Here is a 23,394-nt window from a genome sequence, read left to right as displayed (position 1 = left end):
CTCTGTCAAATAAATAAGTAAAATCTTTAAAAAAAAAAAACCAAATGTTGTTATAAATAATTTCAATGTATGCTCCTATAAAATTGTTAAATTCTGCTTAAATATGCAAATAGATATTAAATTAAATAGAGTTAGATACTCTATTTTGGCTTCCTACTAAAGGTAAATCTCATGACAGTCAAATAAATGTTCAAATTCTAAACTTGCCTCATTCTTTTTTTTTTAAAGACTTTATTTATTTATTTCACAGAGAGAGGGAATACAAGCAGGGGGAGTGGGAGAGGGAGAAGCAGGCTTCCCACTGAGCAGGGAGCCTGATGCGGGGCTTGATCCCAGGACCCTGGGATTGTGACTTTAGGTCAAAGCAGACGCTTAACAACTGAGCCACACAGGCGCCCTAAACTTGCCTCATTCTGATTTGACTGATAATCAACCCTAATGATAATCCTTATATAGTATTTTTTAGCAACTAAGCATAACCAATAATAGCTAAGGTCAAGTAATATTTATTATGGTACAATTGTCAAATAATCTGTTATAAAGTGAACTTTTACTAATAGAGCATTCTACTCAGATCACTCTAGCATGAACATGCTATTTGACTAAAGGTCTGAGAGTATTCATTTTTAGCCATATAAATAGCAGCTTTCTTTGAGGGAACCTATCTTCCCTTCATTCAAAGGGCTCTACTATTGTGAATTTGATGAGGATGTGTGGCTATTGTGATTCAAGTCAGACTTATGTTCACTAGAACAAAAATGTTTCTGCTTTTACAGATCAAGTAAAACTCTAATAGACTACCCATCTCTTTCAGATCTAGGGACACTGATGAGTTAACAACAAAGAGTGCTGAGCCATTCTGATTAGTTCTTCAGGTCTGGTATCCATTGTATTAACTGTGATCACCTTGTCTTTGGGAATTAATTGTCACGTGACACTCTCAACTCCATCTCCTATTATCTCCATTAATTTCAGGGATCACGGTTCAATGGCAGCAGTTCCCACTGTCCTTCCCAAAACAGCCACCACAGAGTCCTTGGAGGATGCAGAGAAAGCCTTCTTGAATGTACTTCCCACAGCCTTCTTCAAAATAGTGTTATTCTTGATCTTTCTAGAGGATATAGATAAGGGTGAATGAGCTTGTCTTACATGATAAATCCACTCTAGCATCCTGATCTCCCTAAGCCTTTGCATACTTTCCTCTGTAATATACCAAAGAGGTTCTGGCACTTGAACTTCATTTACAATAGGCCACTTTTTAGTGCAAGTTTTCAGTCAACCAAGCAAGTGAACAGTGAGAGCCTCTTGAGTAAATGTCTTGCTACTGCATGCCATGAACTTGTTAGGGGTTAGTTGGACAGTTAGGTAGTCAGGGCCAGCGTCCCCAACAAGAAAATATGGAGTCAGGACAGCAAAAATAAAACAGCACTAACATCCTGTTTTACAGCTTAGATAGGACCACACCAGCATTCTGCTTTGCAACCTTTGCAAAAAATGACTTCTGCAAAAGGTACTAAAATAAGTCAATTAACCACAAAGCATTTGTCAATGTCATAGGCAAGGGGCAGTTAAGACATAAGTCCCCAGATGTCAGCAAAAAAGACTATCAGCACAGAGACATTAACCTAATCGGCAGACAGATACATGACCAGAGCCCTGATTGGCACCACTCAGCACACCCTGATTGCTTAAGATAGTTCCGCAGAAGAGCTTATAAAAACCCCTAAACTTGGGAACTCCGAAGGCAACCCTCTCAGGCTCCCTCCCTCTCCAGGAGCTTTATACTCTTGCTCAATAAACTACTTTGCTGCCCACCACTCTTTGTCTGGTCTACCTCTTCATTCTTGGAAATGGCGTGACCAAGAACTGCGGGCAGTAAAGGCAGAGAATTCCTACAACAAACTGATGATGTCCCCTGACATCAGGATCCTTAATACCTTCAAATCTAATCAGGTCTAAGACCCAATTCCAGATAATCCAGAACAAATTCTGGATTATATAAATGTATGTTCTTCTAGAACCACTTCACTTACTATAATTCAGTTCTAACCAAGAATGTCACCACAACAATGTTAAATATAATAGAACAATGGCACCTCACAAAGAAATAGGACTGGGAACTTCAGCAAATTGGATCTCTGCTACCGTGTTACTTTCTTGTGCCTACATACACACACACCTTACTCCCTCCTGCCCATATATTGGATCAGGCATTTGCACTGACCAGTTTTTCAAGAATTTAAAAATAGAGCTACCCTATGACCCAGCAATTGCACTACTGGGTATTTACCCCAAAGATACAAATGCAGTGATCCGAAGGGGCACCTGCACCCCAATGTTTATAGCAGCAATGTCCATAATAGTCAAACTATGGAAAGAGCCCAGATGCCCACCGACAGATGAGTGGATAAAGAAGATGGTATATATATATATATTACTCAGCCATCAAAAAGGATGAAATCTTACCATTTAGATCAACATGGAAGGAACCGGAAGGTATTAGGCTGAGCAAAATAAGTCAATCAGAGAAAGACAATTATATGGTTTCATTCATACGTGGAATTTAAGAAACAAAACAGGATCATAGTGGAAGGGAGGGGAAAATAAATAATACGAAATCAGAGAGGGAGAAAAACCATGAGAGACTCTTAACTATAGAGAACAAACTGAGAGTTGCTGGAGGGGAGGGGGTGGGGGGATGGGGTAACTGGGTGATGGGCATTAAGGAAGGCACTTGATGTAATGAGAACTGGTTGTTATATGCAACTGATGAATTACTGAACTTTACATCTGAAACTAATGATCACTATATGTTAACTAATTGAATTTAAATAAAATAAGTTTAAAAAAAAGTTTAAATCAGATAACAAAAAGCCCTAGGGGTGCTTGGGTTACGCAGTCATTGGGCTGCTGACTCTTGGTTTCCACTCAGGTCTTAGTCTCTGGATCATGGGATCCAGCCCTGACTCAGGCTCCACGCTCAGGGTGGAGTCTGTTTAAGATTTTCTCTCCCTCTCCCTCTGCTCCTCCCCCCCAGCCCTCAGTCCGCCTTGTGCTGGCCAGCTCTCCCTCACTTCAATCAATCAATCAATCAATCAATCTCTAACGAACCAGTGGAGTATTAGTGGATGTAACTGAAATATTTTAATCTGGAGCTCTAGAAATAAAGGTAAAACTTGTCTACAAAGTAGTTTTCTTGTATTGCCAGAATTTGGCGCTTTGTAACTGTGTATCCTTCCTTGGAAGGCAGGCTTGGTGTGCTCAAAACTTGTTTCCAACTCTTGCTTACTTCAGTGAGTTTAGACCTATCTACAGGGTTCCTTTGGGGTCCTCCAAGGACGCAAATGATGTCTTTTATATTTCTTGCATTTTCAAGCAAGACTCTTCAGAAAAGAGCACATTAAAGTCTTTCAAAAAAATATTCTATCCAGTTTCTGAAAGGACATTTTTTTTCTTTTTTCATTCAAATATAACTAACATAGGGTGTTATATTAGTTTCGTTTTTCTTTTTTTTTTTTTAAGAGTTTATTTATTTATTTGAGAAAGAGAGAATGAGAGAGAGCAAGCACATGAGAGGGGGGAGGGTCAGAGGGAGAAGCAGACTCCCTGCCGAGCAGCGACGGGGCGGGACTCCATGCAGGGACTTGATGCAGGGACTTGATCCAGGGACTCGATGCAGGGACTCCAGGATCATGACCTGAGCCGCAGGCAGTCGCTTAAGCAACTGAGCCACCCAGGCGCCCTATTAGTTTCATTTTTCACATATGAGGCAACCTCTCCACTCTAGTGTCTCTACCCCTTCCTGAATACAGAGCTTTGTGCTGTGTCCAAATTTAAGGCATGTGATATGCAAAATTCAACCAGAAGCAATGTCTTCAGAAAGAACTAAGGCAGTGCTTCAGCCAAATGAGAGCTCAGTACTGCAGAGGCCCCCGCTTAGGGGCTATATTGTCTTTCCCTGGAAGCAAGGGCCCAGTATTTTCACATCCTGGATTCGGAAACCCACATTTCAGTCAGGACTCCCAATTTGGAACAAAACAGAATTTGAAAGTTTTTATCCTTTGGACGTTGGAGCTACTGGAAGCTTCAGAAGCTGGGGGACTTGCATGCTCTGAGGCTTGGGAGAGCTCCTTGCAAGCCAAGAGCAGTGGGACTCCTTCCCTCCCTGTCTTTCTCTTCCCTTTCATTACATTGCTCTGCCAGGTCATTCCTATCAAGCTGCAATGACTCTGCCTTGCCTTTCTTTCAGAAATAGAGGATCCCTTTGGCTTCTGTCACTTTGTGGTTTTTTTGTTTTTTGTTTTGTTTTGTTTTGTTTTTATCAAATTTTAAGTCAAACACTTTAATCAGGCCTTCATGTTTTAAACAGCTCCATAGCCAAGGCTGAAGGTCTCAGGGCATTTGGCTTTCTTAAAATGGTGAACATTCCACCCAAGTCAGTCCTTGATTAGATGCTTGAATTGGACAGAAGACCAGCCATGAGACCAAGTGTTAATTACTCATATCACAGGCCACTACCAAGTGCAGGGCCAAAGTCCAGGAAACAGACTACCATGTTGGCTCTACTTTCTCTTTTGACTTTGTATTATTTGTTTTGATGTAGATAATGATGTTTTATAAGGGTGCAACTGTATTTCTAGCTTTCCAATACCTGCAAGCATCTATTTTCTTGCCTTGTATATATGTATAAATGTGCATATGTATGCGTGTATTTATGCTGACCCAGAGGTCACCAAATGAGATATTTTTCTCAGAATTAAGGAAAGCATAACAGACAGAAGCATCCTTAAGTCAAATGAATGTTCTTCCCTTGGTTGGTTCTCCTTACAAGAAAGTATCCAGAGAGAAAGCAGGCAGTAACTACTTATGTGAAAGACCTTCATGTATCCATTTTCTCAAGGATCTCTACAGAAATGTAAGGAAAAAATACCAAAAGCATCCTTATCCTCCTCTAGGATTCTGAAAATAGAAGCTCAGGCACTACCCCACTTCGGGGAGAGGCACAATTGAGTACAAACTACAAGTTGCCTGTGTCGGCTTGGACTCAGACTGGAGCCAGGACCAGCTCAAGGCCAGGACAAGGTAAGACGAAGCACCATCATCACAGGACAGCCACCTACCTGACAGCATCAACACAGACAACTCTGGAAAGCTCTTGAAAACTTCCCCCTTCCCGTTGAAGAATTTTCCACCTGCTGCCCTCATCCTCCCACCACAGGAAAGGATTCTTCACTTTTTGCTGGGCCAGGACCCTCTAAGATCCCTGCAGGGCACGGAGAGTCAGGAGGGCAGGAGCTAAGGGGGCAGCTGCACCTCCCTGAAGGGTCTCTCCTGGGGTGGGGGGTTCTAGAGCTCAGGCTGACCCTGGACCCACTGCCTACCAAAGCCACCAGAAGGAGTCCAGAGGGCAGGTGGTGCTGGGGGCATGACAACCTCAACGTGTTCCTACAAGCACAGGGCACACCTGGCCTGCACCATCTGGGAGAGGCAAGTAACACTCGGCCTGCCTGAAGCTTCTCTAACAGCCTGAAGGCAACAGGGGTCTGGTTCCTGAAGGGACAAGAGGGGCCTCCTCCAGAGGACAATGTCCTCCCCTGGCCTTGGAGGCAAGGTCCTGCAGAGGCTGGTTTTGATGGACATCGCCCAAGGAAAGGAGCAACAGTGGCCCAGCCAGTTACCTTGAGATGTCTGCAGGGTACTTTCAAACATTTATATGGAGAGAGAGAAAGTAAATGTGGGCAAATGCTAACTGGTGCACTTAGCTGAGGGATACAGGACGTTACCACTACTGCAACTTGTTCTGTATGTTTCAAAGTGTGTTGGTTGTTTGTGGTTTGTTTGTTTTTTTTTTTTAAAGAAGTGACTGGAAGTTCCAAGTTCTCTTTAGATGGAGATTCTGAAAGTGAAACCTTAGGTTTCTGAGGTGAGAGGAGTCTCTGTTCGGGCTCACCCAGCTCTCCTCTCCCGGCGTGGGAGTTCCTACGGACCCTGGGGCCTGACCTCCTCGGCATTTAGGGACTGAGTGCAAAACAACATTCCCTGACCGGGAATCGAACCCGGGCCGCGGCGGTGAAAGCGCCGAATCCTAGCCACTAGACCACCAGGGAGCCGCTTGCCTGTTATTTTTAAGAGATACAAGTACCCTCTGCGTTAAGCGGTTTCCTGTCTGCTCGTTCTTCTGGGTGACCCACACCCCTCTCAGGAATTGTCCCCTAAGGCCATTCCCTCCCTGCTCTCTCAATAAAAAGAGCCCCACAGGAATACCGAGAGTTCGGCGGGACAGGTCCCGCCCCGAGGCCCGCCAGGTCCACGAGCGCCGGCACCAGTCGCCCGGCCCGGCCGCCGCTCAGAGCTGCCTTTGCGAGGGGGCCGCGTGCGGACACGACGTCGCGGGGAGGACGGGGGAGGGGAGGCGCCCGGCGTGAGACCCCGGGGTCCCCAACATCACCAGTGGACTCCGGGGGACGCAGCAACCGAGGCGGCGCGGCCCGAGACCGCTGTCGGGAAGGTTCGGCGGCCCCGAACTGGACCCGGGGCCTTCCCCCTACGACCCGCCGCCCTGCGCTTCCACCCTACCGCCGCCGATGCTCTGCACGCTCGGGCCGAACTGTCCTCTTGGACGCCGGCCTCTCTCCCGCCACACAGCCGCCCTGTCAGAAGCTCGTGCGTCTTCTTTCGTCGGCCGCGGCCTTGGAGCCACGCTTCTCCTTGCTGCGCGCTTTCGGCAAACGACCCTGCCGATACAAGGCACACTGGCTCCGTCACCCTGAAGTCGCGGGATCGTGGGATTGAGCGCCCTGGCGCTTTTTCTTGGGAGGTCGGGGAAAGCTCTGTCCCGCTTCCAGGCCCGCCCTCGAGGGCCGGAGGTCAGGGCCGGGGCGCCTCAGCGCGGCTTCTCTCGCCGGGTCTGGACTCCCCCGCGCCTTCCGTTGCGGCCTACGCAGAAGCTCGAAGGAGCGAGCGCTCGACTGGGTGTGCGGGAACCCGGCGTGGGGCGCGTGTGGTAGCCTGTGGTCCTCGAGCGCTGACTGCCCTTCCCGCTCCTGTAGGGGAGGGGACAACTACTCCTTTCTCCTGTCCGCGCGCAACCGCAAAGGGTCCCCCGACGCGACCGAAAGACGGTGAATCCTCTCCACCGCCTCTGCCGGGGGGGGAGGGGGGGGAATAGAATTTGGAGGGCAGGAAAGGGGGAAAATACTAATGAAATTTCATGATGGAATGCTTCTTTGAAGGCCACATCTTTTGGAGCTAAGCCCTCCGGTCGCTGGTGAAGATGATGCAGTCCAGTCACATCCTCAACTGCATTCTGAGGCAAAGCAGAACAAGACAGAGCAGCACTGAGGCTTTGTGTCCAGTGGGTGTGCTGCCCGCACTTTCTCAGGGTGGGAGCGCTTGGACTTCGAGCGTGAAGGAAACTCAGTAACCATCGGCTAAGAGGAGCAACTGCTGGAGAAAATGGCACATTTCTTCCCCCAAACGTTTTAAGCTTTACTTCTAAAGGAAAACGAGAGAGAGAGAGAGCATGCGCATTAAAATCTTTCTCAGTATTTCTGCCTGTTGGCACTTCGCTCTGAGGTAAAAATGAGAACCCCTCCAGACACAGGCTTTCTGTGAAAACCGCCTTCGCCTCTTTGTCCCTCCTAAGTTAAAAATTGCACTCTGTGACCTGTTGAACAGGAAAACTATAAAAGGCAAATAAAAGAAGTTTCAGGCATTATAGAAGGTAAAACAAAACTGTTCTTCAACAAATGGTGTTGGGAAAACTGGACAGCAATGTGCAGAAGAATGAAACGGGACCACTTTCTTATACCATACACAAAAATAAATTCAAAATGGTTGAAAGACCCAAATGACAGGAAACCGTCAAAATCCTCGAGGAGAATACAGGCAGAAACCTTTTTGACCTCAGCAGTGGTAACTCGTTACTAGACACATTGCCAGAGGCAAAGGAAACAAAAGCAAAAATGAACTATTGGGACTTCATCAAGATATAAAGTTTCTGCACAGCGAAGGAAACAATCAACAAAACTAAAAGGCAGCCTACAGATTGGAAGAAGATATTTGCAAATGACATATCTGATGAAGGGTTATTATCCAAAGTCTATAAAGAACTTCTCAAACTCAACACCCCAAAAACAAATAATCCAGTTAAGAAATGGGCAGAAGACATGAATAGACTTTTTTTTTCCAAAGAAAACATCCAGATGGCTAACAGACACATGAAAAGATGCTTAGCATCACTGATTATCTGGGAAATACAAATCAAAACCAGGATGAGATACCACCTCACACGTGTCAGAATGGCTAAAATTAACAACACAGGAAACAACAGGTGTTGCTGAGGATGTGGAGAAAGGGGAACCCTACTGCACTGTTGGTGGGAATGCAAACTGGTGCAGCCACTCTGGAGAACAGTTTGGAGTTTACCCAGAAAGTTACAAATAGAACTACCCTAGGATCCAGCAACTGCACTATTAGGTATTTACCCAAAGGATACAAAAATACAGATTCAAAGGGGTACATGAACCCCAATGTTTATAGCAGCATTATCAACAATAACCAAACAATGGAGAGAGCCCAAATGTCCATGGATTGTTGAATGGATAAAGATGTAGAATACAATGGAATATTACTCAGCCATCAAAAAACGAAATCTTGCCATTTGCAACTTTGCAGCTATGTGTATTATACTAAATAAGTCAGTCAGAGAAAGACAAATACCATATAATCTCACTCATATGTGGAATTTAAGAAAGAAAACAGATGAACATATGGGAAGGGGGGACAAAAGAAGAGAGGAAACAAACCCTAAGGACAGAGAAGGAACTGAGGGTTGATGGGTGCATGGGGGATGAGCCAGATGGGTGATGGGTCTTAAAGAGGACATTTGTGATGAGCATTGGGGGTTCTATGTAAGTCATGATTCACTGAAATCTACTCCAGAAACCAGTACTGCACTGTATGTTAACTAAAATTTAAATTAAAAAAAAAAAAAAAAAACTGCTCTTCAAAATGAGTCTCAAAACCAATTAGGGAGAAATCGAACAATCCTGAAATTTGAGTGGACTCCCCCTGGGTCCTAAATAGATGTATACTCTATCAGGTCTTCAAACGAATGCAGTACTGGCCAGGAATCGTGAGTTGGCCTGTATGGTGTTCGATATTTTAAAACAGTCAAATGTCCTAACACGTAGCCTTTGCTATGATACTGCCTAAAGCATACAGGGATGATTAAAATGTTGGACTTAAATTAGTCGACTAGAATAAGTGACAGCGGCAGGAATCAGAAGGACCTCCTCTGCCGAGAGGACGGCGGAGAAGCGCAGAGCCCAAGCGCCCGCGAAGGAAGAGCGCGCGGGTGAGGCGCGGCGGGGCAGGCGGGAGGCCGGGGAGGGCGCGTCCTCCGGTTCCTGGGACGATTCCCGGCGCCGAGCCGCGGCCACGAGCCGAGAGCACCGACCGCGCCCGCGGTGAAAGGGGCCGCCGACAGCCCGGGAGAGCGGGTGACCCCACGGCCGGGCGGCGGGGGCGCCTGGGGGCTCAGACGCCCCCGACCGGCCGCCTCCGGGAGCTGGGGAGTCGGCGGGGCGCCTTCTGCACCGGGGCCGTCGTTCCGGAGCTGGAACCCGTGCGCTCGGTGCGGATCCCGGAGCCAGACTGCCGAGGGCCCCCGGGTCTTCGCCTCCTGGGGGGAGACGCGGAAGCCGAAGCCGGCGCCGCGCGGGGGCTGCGGTCCCTTTCCCTGAGGCGTCGCGGGGGCTCCCAGGGGCCTTTCGCGCTTGGAAAGAAGTTGGTGGCACGACCGAAGGTGTTCAGGGTTCCGGCCCGAGGCCCGCCACCCGTCCCGTTTCCGTAGTGTAGTGGTTATCACGTTCGCCTCACACGCGAAAGGTCCCCGGTTCGAAACCGGGCGGAAACAGCTTCCCTTTTGCCCCCACTTCTATTGTTGGTGAAAACAGAAAGGAGGAGCCTTTGAGCCGAGGCGGCCGAGGCGGGCGCAGCCCCGTTTTCCATTCAGAAAAGCAAACACAAAGCAAGACTGCAGTTGCCTTGCTTCCTGAAAGCCTGCTCGGCACTTCACAGCCCGGCCTCGCTCGTCCGCGGCGAGTCTCAGCGGAGAGCAGCGCACAGCCAGTTCGTCAGGCCCCCAAGGGCTCCCGGCACCAGGCCCACTTCAGGTTTCCTCTACCTCCAGAAAGCCCCTAAGCTGCTCCCCTGGTACCTCAATCCGCTGCCCGGGCGGACGGGCCCCGTGCCTCTGAACACCAACCCAGGCTCCCCTGTGGGGCACACGTGGCTTTCCCGACCCCAGCACGCCGGCGCAACGGGTGCGTTTGCCCCACAGAGCAAAGGAAAACCAACCGCGCCTGGGACTCGTAGAGGAAGAGTTTCAGGCTCCTCCTAGGGAGCCCGCAGGTGCCAGCATCAGGAGAGCCCCTGAGCTAGCTGGCGGGTCCCGAAGTAGAGGGACCCCACCCGCGGCGAGCCAAGTCGGCCCCGCACTCACCAGGAGACCGAGGCTCGGACAGAGAGCGTGGCCTTGGCTCTGCCACACACAGGGCTAAAGCTCAACTAGAACGTAGCACAGGCCAGTTACCTTGGGGCCAGACCTCAGAGCCCAAAGCGCCTCTGAGGCTGGGAGAGGTGATGAGCAGCGGGGCAAGGGCTGGGAGCCTTGGGCCTCTGGGAATCGCCCCCCACTTTTGCTCTGTACCTCTGGCAAATCTAACTTTTACTGCAAAGGCCAAAGCAGAGATCTAGCGTGGTCTGATAGTCTAGTGGCTAGCATTCCCCTCTTTCACAGCCACTACCCAAGTCCAGGAAACTCTTTTCCCAACTTCCCAGCCTGAAGAAGCCTCTTCTTAAAATCTCAAAGGGGAATTTTAACCCCCTGAGGGTTAGGGTTAGGGTTTCCCCAGGTCCAGGTTCGGAGAGCCTCTGCACTGAATCTCTAAACTCCAGTGAGGCCTGGACTGAGGGTCCAAAGCATCTCCCAGAGCAGGGAGAGGTGAGATATTATGTCTTGTCCTGGCCTTGACCTAGTCCTGGCGGCAGTCTGAGTCCAAGCAGACAGATCCTGATTGGTGTGTGTTCAATTGTGTCTCTCCCTGAAGTGGGGTAGTGACAGCTTTAATTTTCATGACCCCAGAGGTCATGGATGTCCAAGGATGCTATTGATGAGGTTTTATACTTGCATTTGCTTTCTTGCTGATTCTGTAACTCAGAAGGGGAAAAAAGGTTTAGCTGTGGATAAATTAGTGGTCTCAGTGCTAGGTACAAGGGAAAAAATTCGAGATGATAGTAAGGATGAATTTCAAATACTTTTAACAAATTAGTTTTAGTAATTGAGGGGTGCCTGGGTACTTCAGTCGGTTCAGCAACTGACTCTTGATTTTGGCTCAGGTCATGGTCTCAGGGTCATGATCCCAGGGTCATGATTTCAGGGTCATAAGATTGAGCCCCATGTTGGGCTCCACTGCTCAGTGGGGAGTCTGCTTGAGATTCTCTCCCTCTACGCCTTCCCCTGCTCCATGCTCTTGCTCTCTCAAATACATAAATCTTTATTTAAAAAGAATTTTAATAATCGACATATTATGGCATAGAAAATGTTTTATGTCATGTCATGTTTCTAAAGAGAACTCCTTGTGTGCATCAGACTGATTTAATCATTTTGGTCTAAAAACTTTATATTGTCTTCCTGATTTTCTAACAATTTAGAAAACATTGGTAGCATAGTATTCTAGTTTGTACAAGTCTTGGATTAATTTTCTCTTCAAAATCCTAATGACACTGAACATCCTAAATTACCTATCCTGGTTTTACTGGTCATTGACAAACTTTAATTCCAATAACTAACTTTATATAATTTAAAATTATGTGTTCTGGTAAATTAATACCATATACCTAACATATACCATATAATATCTTTTAAGTGAAGATTAAGTTTTTAAAATTGTAGAAATCATCATGACTTAATTATTCCACTCACGGGGCGCCTGGGTGGCTCAGTTGGCTAAGCAACTGCCTTCAGCTCAGGTCATGATCCCGCATCAGGCTCCCTGCTCAGCGGGGAGTCTGCTTCTCCCTCTGACCCTCTCCCCTTTTGTTCTCTCACTCTCTCTCTCTCAAATAAATAAAAATCTTTTAAAAATTTTTAAAAATTAAAAAAATTATTCCACTCACAACTTTCAGTAAATGTTTTAGGTATCATCTAATATATGATTCCAACATATATTTCTGTATTATGTGTCAGCTCCCTTTGAGATTTTAAGATCTATTGTTAAATTCTTTGAGTGATATTAAATTGAATTAACTATAATCTTTGCCTGGACAATTTTTAATTAAGAGAAAAATAACAGGGGTGCCTGGGTGGTTCAGTTGGTTAGGCATTTGACTGCAGTATTACTTATAATACTAATAGCATAAAACCAACTTAATTTCAAAAGTATATGGAAAGGGTTAAATAAATACTAACACAAAGAAACTTCATTGTTAAAAGGAATTCAGAAGGTAACGATGATGATTCTACTCTTGAGGATTCCTGGTGACCTGATTTCCTCCAGCTCTTCAAGGATCCGAGGATCCGTGACGATCTTGGTTTAGGTCCTTCTCTTGTACACAAAACACTTAAGGACCGCAGGGTGATAGAGGCATTTCTCTCCCTTTAGGTGAGAGGATGCACAGGGTAGAAACAACTGTAGACACTGTAACACTCTAAAAAAAATAGCACCGCGTCCCTGGGTGGGCTCGAACCACCAACCTTTCGGTTAACAGCCGAACGCGCTAACCGATTGCGCCACAGAGACTCGTGGAGGCGCATGTCACCATCCAACAGAGAGCAAGCACACGCACTCAACGCTAGGGGGAGCCACCCACCTTTGCAGGACAGCCGTTAAGTCTCCAAAGTCTCGGAAAACCCGAGAGGAGTTGATACGGCGTGTTCGTCGCGTTTGAAACCCGTGCGTTGGGCGATTCCAAAGGCAGAAGGGCAGCCAGCCGAACAGCCTCCCCACACCTCGTTCCATACCCGCTTCAGATGCCAGCGCCCCCCCCCCCCACACACACACCCAGGGCCGTCATCCCCCGGGCCTGAGGCAAGAGGGGCCCAAGAGAAGCAGAACGCCTCGTGGGCTCGCGTGATGGCTCTTCCATTTGCTTCGCCTTCACCCGCCTGTCTGCGCTGCAGGAGCTCCGCTCGGCTGCGGTCGGTGGGGTGGGAGCCAGCTGGAGTGGAGGGTGCGGGGATCAAAAGAGGAAGTGTAAGGAGGAGGGAAAGAAATGGGGGCGGCATGGACGCTGCAAAGATACTTCCCAGGAGACCTGTACAGATGCACGGGCTGGATGCAGTGGAGATGATAAATGCGTCAGAATGGGGAGGGAAACAGCACGAGTACTTTGCAGTTGTCCGAGAACAAAGCAGCGCAATAACTGGAATGTATTTGTTAAAATTAGTAGAGCAAGGCGTGAGCCTGCCCCCGGGGCCGTGGCGCGCCGTGATCGTATAGTGATTAGTACTCTGCGTTGTGGCCACAGCAACCTCGGTTCGAATCCGAGTCACGGCAAGGATTCAGTTTTTCTTTGTGTTTGAAGCCGCATGGGCCCCTCTCCTTACCTGAAGGCAGAGAGCCACGCTTTTCGCCGGCCATCAGTGCAATACGGTCAGGAGAAGAGAGGAAAACCCAATAGTGCACTAAGCTATATGTAGAAACCCCTGGCATGCTCCACATTTCACCATTTAACAGAAAATATCTAAAGATGAGGTGCGAGCTCTCAATAAGCCCTGTGTGTAGCTTCCCCTAAGGAAATGGTCTAGTCATGTCGGGGGTTTTTCTGGTGGAAATATTTCACACATTAGTGAGACTTTTGTACACAAAAAGAGCAGATTTTAAAGAGTTTGCAATACACTCCGGACTGGTCCTGGTCTACGCTGGATTCTCTAACATTGGATAGTTGAGTTTTATCCTAAAAAGGAAAACAGTTATGTGTATTCACAGAACAAAATGCCCAAATAATTAAGGGACAGTTATTTAAATATTGAAATGTGCAATCATCACCAGGATCAAGACAAATTTTCTATCATCCAAGCATGTATGGTCCTTTGATACACTTTCCAGCTTGTCCTTTCTTCAAATTCACGGGAATGAATATACACTTTTTCTATCTAGCCATTATCTAGCAACATTATGATTTTTATATATGTTATTGCCTTTGTCATACTTTAATTTTGGTGTTGATAATGGTGTAATGATAAGTATCACATCATCGTAAAACTAAAGACAAATGATAGATATTTGAGTAATTTTGATCTGCAGCATTTGAGGAAAGACTCATACAAATGCCATTCTACTAGTAATTTGTGGATATGTGAATAAATGTCCATTGGAGGAAAGGGAGCCATGGACCAAAAAAACAAAACACACACACACACACAAATTCTGCAAGGAAAGCAAGAGCACCGTTCTTATACCCTAGAGGGGCTAGAACGGAAGAGTGGAGAGGAGCAGTGAGGCAAGTCAGAGAAAAGTGGAATTTTTATTGCCGCTGAAGAGTGCGTCCTCCTCCATCATTCCCCCTCTCTCGAAGGCCCTCCCAGGGATGGATGGGCCGACGGAAGCGACGTTAAGAAGTGGTCCCGTGTGCAGAGTTTGGGCTCCTGCTGGACCAGCTGTCAGGTGTCTCTTCTGGGTAAGAGCGGCCCCCACAGGATACTGCTGCTCCGCCGTGGGAGGGACACTAACTTGGCCAGCTCCGTGAGCCGCGCACGTCTCTGGCCCCTCAAGGAGGAGCAACGATTCCAGGCCGCTGAGCCGGGCCCGTCGAAGGGCTGAGCCAGGAGCACCCGCACAGGAACAGGTGGCCTGCTGCCGCAGGTTCTCTCTCCTCTCATTGTTTGGCAAACGTGGATCCAGCTCCCTCCGCAAGCACAGGAGAGGAGGCCGGGTCATTTCCGCGGGTGGGTAGTGGGGTGGCGGCTTCCTGTCGCCAGGAACACAGCGGGAGTGGAAGACGAGGAGGGAGAGGAAGAAGCCGGGTGAGAGGCGAGGAACAGCTGACTAGCCGCGGCAGGGACGGAGAGCGCGCGCTGGACCCGGGAGCCTGAACGCGAAGGCTGGTCTCGGGCCCCCATGTTCCTGGAAGGGGTGCCTCCTTCCGACTTGGCCCCAAAGGGAATATGGAGCGGGAGGCCTTCGGGCGACGTCCCCCATGCTTTCCCACCAATATGCGCCGCGTGGCCTTTCTTCTGTGGTGCCCGCCCGCCAGCCTGCGAGAAGTTCCCGGCCTGGTGCCGAGCTCGATGGGCGGGGTCCCGGCGCGGGAGCTGCCACAGCCACTTCCGGCTGTAGGGAATGAGCAGAGTGTCCCCCTGGCACCTTTTGGACGGACAGGAGGTGTGGTGCAAGAAGCAGTTACATCCAGACACTTCGGTCACGAAATAGGAGAGCCAGGAGGATGAGAGTGGGGACCCGATTTCCCAAGCAGGGCTGAAAGCGGCACCAGGAGGGAGAAACGCGCCTGACCCAACCAGCCTCGGTGTTCCCACACAAACACCAGCACTGCAGAGGCCTTTGGCTCCTGTGGCTTGGAGTTGGGAACCCGGTGCCCGCAGGCACCTTATAAAGTAGGCGTGAGGTAGCTGCAAATGCTTGTCATCAAGGTCTGGAGTAGGAGATACACGGAACTGGTAGAATTATCAATCCCGTGGGATCCTGGATCCACCCCAGGACCTTCTAGAATTGGTTCTTGATAGATTGTGGGTCAGGTCCCTGCCCTGGATGGGAGAGGAAGGGGAATGTGTGAGAGAGGTAAGTGTTCAAACATGACAAATGTGAGTTTGTGTGTGTATGAGTGTGTGTGTGTGTGTTTGCATGATACGTTCTCAGATAGGGCTTTTTAAAATGCCTTCTAAGAAATAAAATAAAATGCCATCTAAAAAATAAAATAAAATGCCATCTAAAAAATAAAATAAAGTAAAATACCATCTAAAGGAAGCCAAATACTACAGAGGAATCACTGGAGATAGCCTTGGGAAGAATGTAATTCAGAAAATACCAGTGCAAGTTATCTATGCAGACTGTCCCTAGATCCAGTAAACACCCATTGCAAATAAGGGGAAACTGTGTTGTAAAGATTTCCAAGAGTCATTTTCACTCAGCACTTGACAGGTTTGAACGATAATTTCTGAATTTCCTGTGATCATGGAGTATGCTAATACCATCATTCCCACAAGTATGGGAACCTAATGGATTCTACTAGGAGCATTTTAGAAGTATTTTCTATGCATTGTCATTGATAGCACCCAAGAATATTTTGATTTTGAGAATATGTCACAGATTTTTTCATTAAAACTAAAAGTCTAGAGCTCATAGAGAATTTGGGAGAATACACTCACAATATTTGGCACAAAGATTTTTTATAGAACATAAAAAGCCATAAATATAAAAGAAAAAATGAAGCTAAAAAGATTTCATCCAAACTGAACACCTGTACTCACAAAAAATCACCATGTGAAAGTCAAAAGTTAAGTCACAAACTGAGAAAACATATTAGCTATATTACTTTAAAATGTCTCAATTATTCAAATATGTGAAGAATTTTTATAAGTCAGTAATTTAAAAAAACTAAACCAAATGAAAGTAGGCAAAATATTCGAATAGATTTCTTCATAAAGTAAGATATCTTAATGACCAAAAGTTACAAGAAACATTCTTGAGGGTGCCTGGGTGGCTTAGTTGGTTAAGTGTCCAACCCTTGAGCTCACCTCAGATCTTGATCTCGAGGCTGTGAGCTCAAAGTGTGGAGCCTATTTTTTAAAAATATTCTTGATATTTTTACTTATTTGGGAAATACAAATTAAAATATAAGGAGATAATATTACCCACCCTCCAGCATGGCTGTATTTAAAAGAATTAGTACACCAAATGCTGATAAGAATGTGGAGCAATTGCAACTGTAGTTACTGGTTCAAAACTATTCTCGAGGACTGTTGGTAATTTCTAATAAAGTTAAACTCATACCTACTCCATGACTCAGCAATTGCAGTACATCTATCAATGCACAAGTACACAGAAAGACTGGTACAGAATATTCATCAAAACACTAAGAATATTCATCAATAACACTAATTAATACCAAACAACACCAAAGTTACTCCAATAATACCAAAATCAAGAAGTGATGTACATGTCAATATGGATATATTTAATGAACATAATGTTGCATAAAAAAGGCAAATGCAAAAAAATAAGCATTCATTTATTTGAATTTCAAGAATAAGCAGTAGTAACCTATAGCAAATAGACCTCAAACTAATAATTAACTAAGTGAGATAGGTTATGAATTACCTGGAAAGGGGCTCAACATACACTGCGGGGATGATGGCAATTTTTCATAACTTGATTTGGGTGATGATTACATTTGCCCACATTCAACCAAGTGTGCACTAAAGATTTGTGATTTTGACTCTGTGTGAACTATAGTTCAATAATTTACTGTTCCCATAAAACCTAGCGGAACGCAGATGGAGACAAGCCAGGGTAGACCATGACATCTTGTTTGCATTTTATTGTAAACTCAAAAACTGGTTCTCATTTAGTGTTACCCCTTCCTCCCACACGCACACTGATACTTGAAATATCTTTACCAGAAAAAAGGCTATGAGGACACTATTTCATTAGTGAAAGCTATAGGCCAGTCCCTTTGAAAGGCGGTATTTCATCTTTGGGGATATTTTCTGCTCAGTAGGGAGACAAGGAAACTTGGCCGGCCACCGGAAGGTTTGTGCACTGGGATTTACTCCTCTTCTGACCGCTTCCACTGTGGGGCCAGCGTGTATCCTCTGTTCCGACTGCTGCTAACTAAGGTGCACAGCTGGTGCTGGGATTAAGAGCAACCCCAAAAGACTGGTCAGACACTACCCAACTGTACTTGGTTTGAACAGAGGTTGCTCCAGCCACAAGGGAACTAACCACTATACAGTGACGATGCACCACGGTCCTGCTGGGAGCCACTGCACTTACCATAATTTTTTGATGTAAAAATATTCATACTTCTTTTGCTGTTTTATTCTTGGACACCTACAGATAGATGTTCGTGCCGTTCTCTTTCATGCTCTTCTCCCTTCCTCTCCATTCTGCTACATAATAAAACAACTTTCATATCTCAGATCCGGGCCGGTGCCTCTTCACAGATTTCCTAGCAGTCTCTTCGTCTCATCCATACTTCTTTCTTTCGCTCCTTTTCACGTTTCCTCTTTTCCCTTGATCTCTTTCCCGCTTCTCCCCTCTCCCCCCGCCCTTACCCCGACAGCCCCCTTCCCTTTATCTTTCTGGTTCCCACCACAGTGACCAGCAGTTCGGAATCGTCCAACGCAGGGGGTTCAAACGCAAGGAACACGTCGCGTCGACTCCTCCTCCTGGGTGTTCGGAAGCTTTGGAGCCTGAACGGTGGTCCTGCAAAGGCGGTGGCTCCCCTTGGCGTTGAGCGCGTGCTTGCTCTCTGTTGGGAGGAGAGCACAGGCTCCTGTAGTCTCTGTGGCGCAATCGGTTAGCGCGTTCGGCTGTTAACCGAAAGGTTGGTGGTTCGAGCCCACCCAGGGACGTGGTGTTTGCACTTAGAAAGTCTTTGTTGTGTGGCCTTTCCTTCAGAAAGGTCGAGACCTCACTTATTACCATTCTGTCCTGTGCACCTCCTTTACGGGAAAGCAAGAACAATCAGTGTTGTTCTCTGCCTCACTCTCCATATCGTGTGTATTAGTGCTTATTTAGCCCTCTGTGTATCAGGAGTTAGTTGGACAGTTAGGTAGTCAGGGCCAGGGTCCCCAACGAGAAAACATGGAGTCAGGACAGCTAAAATAAAGAGAGCACTAACATCCTGTTTTGCAGCTTAGATAGGACAGTCTGCTTTGCAGCCCTTGCAGAAATGACTTCTGCAAAAGGTCCTAAAATAAGACAATTAACCACAAAGCATTTGTCAAGATCACGGGCAGGGGGCAGTTAAGACATAAGCTCCCAGATGTCAGCAAAAAAGACCATCAGTACAGAGACATTAACCTAATAGGTAGGCAGATGTCTGACCAGAGCCCTGATTGGCACCACTCAGCACACCCTGATTGCTTAAGATAGTTCTGCAAAAGAGCTCATAAAACCCCCTAAACTTAGAAACTCCAAAGGAAACACACTTGCCCCCCCCCCCCCCCCCCCCGCCCCCAGGAGCTTTATACTCTTGCTCAATAAACTATGCTTTGCTGCCCACCACTCTTTGTCTGGTCTACCTCTTCATTCTTAGAAGCGGTGTGACCAAGACCTGTGGGCACTAAAGGAAAAGAAATCCTGAAACAGTATTTTCCCCCTTTTTAGTTCTTTTATGCGTAGCTTGGTACAGATTTGTACTACTCTTAATATTTATCCCTTTTCTGTCTACTACACTGCTGTAACTGGAATTTACTTTTATACATACCCTGAGAAGACTTGAATCCATTATAATTAGCAGTATTTAGTCTTTGTGTTAGGGATTCCTGACATAGCTGGTCTCATTTCCACCATATCATGTATTTAAAAAAATATTTTCCTTATGTTTTTCACTAGACTGGTTTACTTAGATAAAATTCTGTTTTTCTATGGCATTTTAAAAATTCCACTTCCCTGATTAGTTAATATATTTTTTTAGATCCTGGGTAAGTAAGATTAAGTATTATGTTTCTTAGTTCAGGAAACATTAACATGGATGCTCTAACAAGGTTCTTTCATATTTGTCTTTCAGTTATTTTCTGTTTATCCACACCCATTCCCTTTTCCACCCCCAGAAGTTTACACTCTCTGGGGTTCACCATATGTCTTTTTATTCCAGTATCTCTTTGTATATGTAAATAAGATCATGTCTTTGAAAAATATACATAGTGTCCTTGGCTGTTATTTTTTAAATTGTGGTAAAATACAAAAATATATACTTTTAATTGGTATGGATATGGAATATTGATTCCACAAATCCTTGGCTTGAGATCCAGATAGGGATTTAGATGTATTTACTTTGGCTTTGTCATGGAAATTAACCTGTTTTGCAATTTTGCTCCAGAGTGAGGGAAGCAGAGCAGTACCCTTAGGAAACACTTGAGATAACATAATCGTTTTCCCAAGTCAGCCTGCAGAGAAGATTCAAGTGCTAGAAGATAACAAAGGGAATTGTAAGGGATTTCCTGATATAAAATCCAACCTGAAGTGGGGATTGCTGGGCGCTTCCGGGGGGAACCCTGTAACTTTATGGCCTCTTCAACCGGCCTACGAGAAGAGAAACGAATACTGACTCATAGATAGTGGGCCCGTTGGGTAGTAATGGCACTTCTCTTAAGGTTCCTGAGAATCACAGGTGCAGCTATCGTTACCCAACGTCGCCTTTTATCCTTCCGTTAGGAGGATTAACTTTGAGGGAAAAAGGCTGTTTCCGCCCGGTTTCGAACCGGGGACCTTTCGCGTGTGAGGCGAACGTGATAACCACTACACTACGGAAACGGGACGGGTGGCGGGCCTCGGGCCGGAACCCTGAACACCTTCGGTCGTGCCACCAACTTCTTTCCAAGCGCGAAAGGCCCCTGGGAGCCCCCGCGACGCCTCAGGGAAAGGGACCGCAGCCCCCGCGCGGCGCCGGCTTCGGCTTCCGCGTCTCCCCCCAGGAGGCGAAGACCCGGGGGCCCTCGGCAGTCTGGCTCCGGGATCCGCACCGAGCGCACGGGTTCCAGCTCCGGAACGACGGCCCCGGTGCAGAAGGCGCCCCGCCGACTCCCCAGCTCCCGGAGGCGGCCGGTCGGGGGCGTCTGAGCCCCCAGGCGCCCCCGCCGCCCGGCCGTGGGGTCACCCGCTCTCCCGGGCTGTCGGCGGCCCCTTTCACCGCGGGCGCGGTCGGTGCTCTCGGCTCGTGGCCGCGGCTCGGCGCCGGGAATCGTCCCAGGAACCGGAGGACGCGCCCTCCCCGGCCTCCCGCCTGCCCCGCGGCGCCTCACCCGCGCGCTCTTCCTTCGCGGGCGCTTGGGCTCTGCGCTTCTCCGCCGTCCTCTCGGCAGAGGAGGTCCTTCTGATTCCTGCCGCTGTCACTTATTCTAGTCGACTAATTTAAGTCCAACATTTTAATCACAGCTTTCATCTTTTAGCAGGTTCCGGAGCAGAAGTTGACGTTCTTAGGGCATTTGTCTGTTTGAAGATGTCCAACATAGGCCAAACTATGTTTTCTGGCCTGTATTAAATTCACTTGAAGATCGGGCTACCAGGCGGAATATAAACCACAAAGGTTTCAGGATTTGCCTGAATGTGGAGGACCTGGGGACAGCCCATGCAGATTTCATGATCACAGGATTTCTCTCATTGGTCTTGAGATTCTTTTTTAGGGACAGTTTTATTTCAGCTTCTGCAACACCCAAAACATCTTTTTATTTGCCTTTTTAGTTTTCCTGCTTAACAGGTCTTGGAGTGTAAATTTTAGCAAAGAGGTAAGGATAGTTTTTTGTTTTAAGATTTTATTTATTTATTTGATAGAGAAAGACACAGCGAGAGAGGGAACACAAGCAGGGGGAGTGGCAGAGAGAGAAGTAGGCTCCCCGCGGAGCAGGGAGCCCAACGCGGGGCTCGATCCCAGGACCCCGGGATCACGACCAAGCGGAAGGCAGACGCCCAACGACTGAGCCACCCAGGCGCCCCAAAAGGTAAGGATAGTTTTCAGAGAAAGGTAATGTCTGAAAATTTTTTCAGGTTTGCCTCTGCTGAAGAGCAAAAATGCAACTGAGTAACTGAAAGATCTAATGGGTTTATTAGACACCAGGCCGAGGTGGTTGGCCTTTTTCAACTCTGGCTCAAACTGGAGACCAGGGCAGTAATGGACCATATCACTCTCATCAGTGACAGAGGGCAGTTCCAGATAAGGCAGACTTCTAGGTAGCTTTAGGTCAGGAAATTTCATGAAATTTCCCCCCTTTCTTTCCCTTCTTGATCTATCTCCCTCTTTCCCTGCCCAGTCAGAGAAGAAGATCCATCCATCATTTTTCTGTTTGTAGGACACTTTGGGGTCCCTCCTGGACAGAACAAAGGGAGCAGTTGCCTTTACTTTACAGGAGTGTGAAGGACTGCGGTCACTGGGGAAACCATAAACTCATTTCGAGTGTACCTGCGCCTCTCAGGATCCTGTCATATTCCACTAAAATGCCACCCTGCAGGCTGAACAGACATGTGTGGGGTTCCTGACTCCGCTAGAGGAGAGGAGGCACAAAGAGGGGACAGGCCAATAAGAGGCTGAAGTTGAGGACAGAGCCAAAGAAAAGGTGAGAAAACAAGCCAGCCCCACTGATGAGATAACAAAAGGCAAGCTGAGGGGAAAAGGCAAACTGGCACATCCCAAGGAGGGATATGTGGGACATTCCTCAAGCACTAATGACTGCCCAAGAACAAAGAGAAAACAAATGGTCAACTGATAAAGATCACAGTCATGCAGGACATGAAACTCCATCAGTTTGTTACAAGAAACTGATGTTACAACAAACTAAAGTTTGTTACAACTTTAAAAGAAAAACACGATCTTAATAATAGCCAGACCTCCAGGAACCTATAGACTCAATTTCCTGGAGCCCTAACATCACCTTCCCCTTCACAGGATTAAAAAACAAACAAACAAACAAACAAAAAAACCTATATTATCAGTCACTCCTCACAGTTATAATGCAACTTTTTCTGCCCACAAGTCCTATGCCTGTGCGTTAATAAAACCACCTTTTTGCACTGAAAACGTCTCAAGAATTCTTTCTTGACTGTTCACTCTCAGACCCAAACATCAACCACATTACCCAACCATCCTGCGACTAAGTGTCTGGAACCGAAGACCTTGAGCGAGCCAAGGATCACTTGTTTAAATTGATTTCTCCACTTTTATCAAGAGAGTTGTTTGCTCTAATTCAGAGATCAAGAAAGAGGAGGATAGTGTAGACTAAAATTCATACTTGACTGATGTGGGAAACAGAACACCACAACTACCACTGGTGCATATTCGTTCAGACTCCAAGATCTCTGAGAAAACTCGAGATTGCAGGGTTAAAAATAACCCGAAAGGATCAGAGTGAATGCCCTTGGGATGTATGTGCTCTGTTCTAAAGTACACAGCAGAAGATGTTTCGTAGATAGGAAGCCAGATGTAAACAGCACACTGTGCATTCCCTTCTTAGTTCTCTTATCCTGTGTTAAGGTCTGAGTACAATGGTGTTTACAATTAATTGATCACAGCCAGTTACAGATTTCTTTACTCCTTCTCCACTCCCATTGCTTCACTTGACTAACCCTGTGTACGTGGAAGAATGTGCCTTATTAAGCCCCTGCTGTAAATCATTATAGAGCTATATCATTGTAGAAGGTATATTAGATTATG

General features: G+C 46.9%; 5 non-coding genes and 1 pseudogene across 5 annotated transcripts; 2 read left to right on the top strand and 4 right to left on the bottom strand.

The window, feature by feature from the left end:
• The window catches only part of LOC123860262 (thymidylate synthase-like), a 62,284-nt pseudogene that overhangs the window by 19,935 nt on the left and 18,955 nt on the right, over positions 1 to 23,394 (bottom strand).
• TRNAE-UUC (transfer RNA glutamic acid (anticodon UUC)) lies at positions 6,036 to 6,107 on the bottom strand. Its single transcript has one exon. It is a non-coding gene; the product is annotated as a tRNA-Glu (tRNA).
• TRNAV-CAC (transfer RNA valine (anticodon CAC)) lies at positions 9,847 to 9,919 on the top strand. The gene has a single exon. It is a non-coding gene; the product is annotated as a tRNA-Val (tRNA).
• Positions 12,733 to 12,806, bottom strand: TRNAN-GUU (transfer RNA asparagine (anticodon GUU)). The gene has a single exon. It is a non-coding gene; the product is annotated as a tRNA-Asn (tRNA).
• Positions 18,525 to 18,598, top strand: TRNAN-GUU (transfer RNA asparagine (anticodon GUU)). The gene has a single exon. It is a non-coding gene; the product is annotated as a tRNA-Asn (tRNA).
• On the bottom strand, positions 20,432 to 20,504 carry TRNAV-CAC (transfer RNA valine (anticodon CAC)). The gene has a single exon. It is a non-coding gene; the product is annotated as a tRNA-Val (tRNA).

Source organism: Mirounga angustirostris, unplaced genomic scaffold, assembly GCF_029215605.1.
Source record: "Mirounga angustirostris isolate CCGP_5_RB_7025 unplaced genomic scaffold, mMirAng1.0.hap1 SCAF_4, whole genome shotgun sequence".
Taxonomy (NCBI): domain Eukaryota; kingdom Metazoa; phylum Chordata; class Mammalia; order Carnivora; family Phocidae; genus Mirounga; species Mirounga angustirostris.
This window is presented reverse-complemented; position numbering and strand designations above follow the sequence as displayed.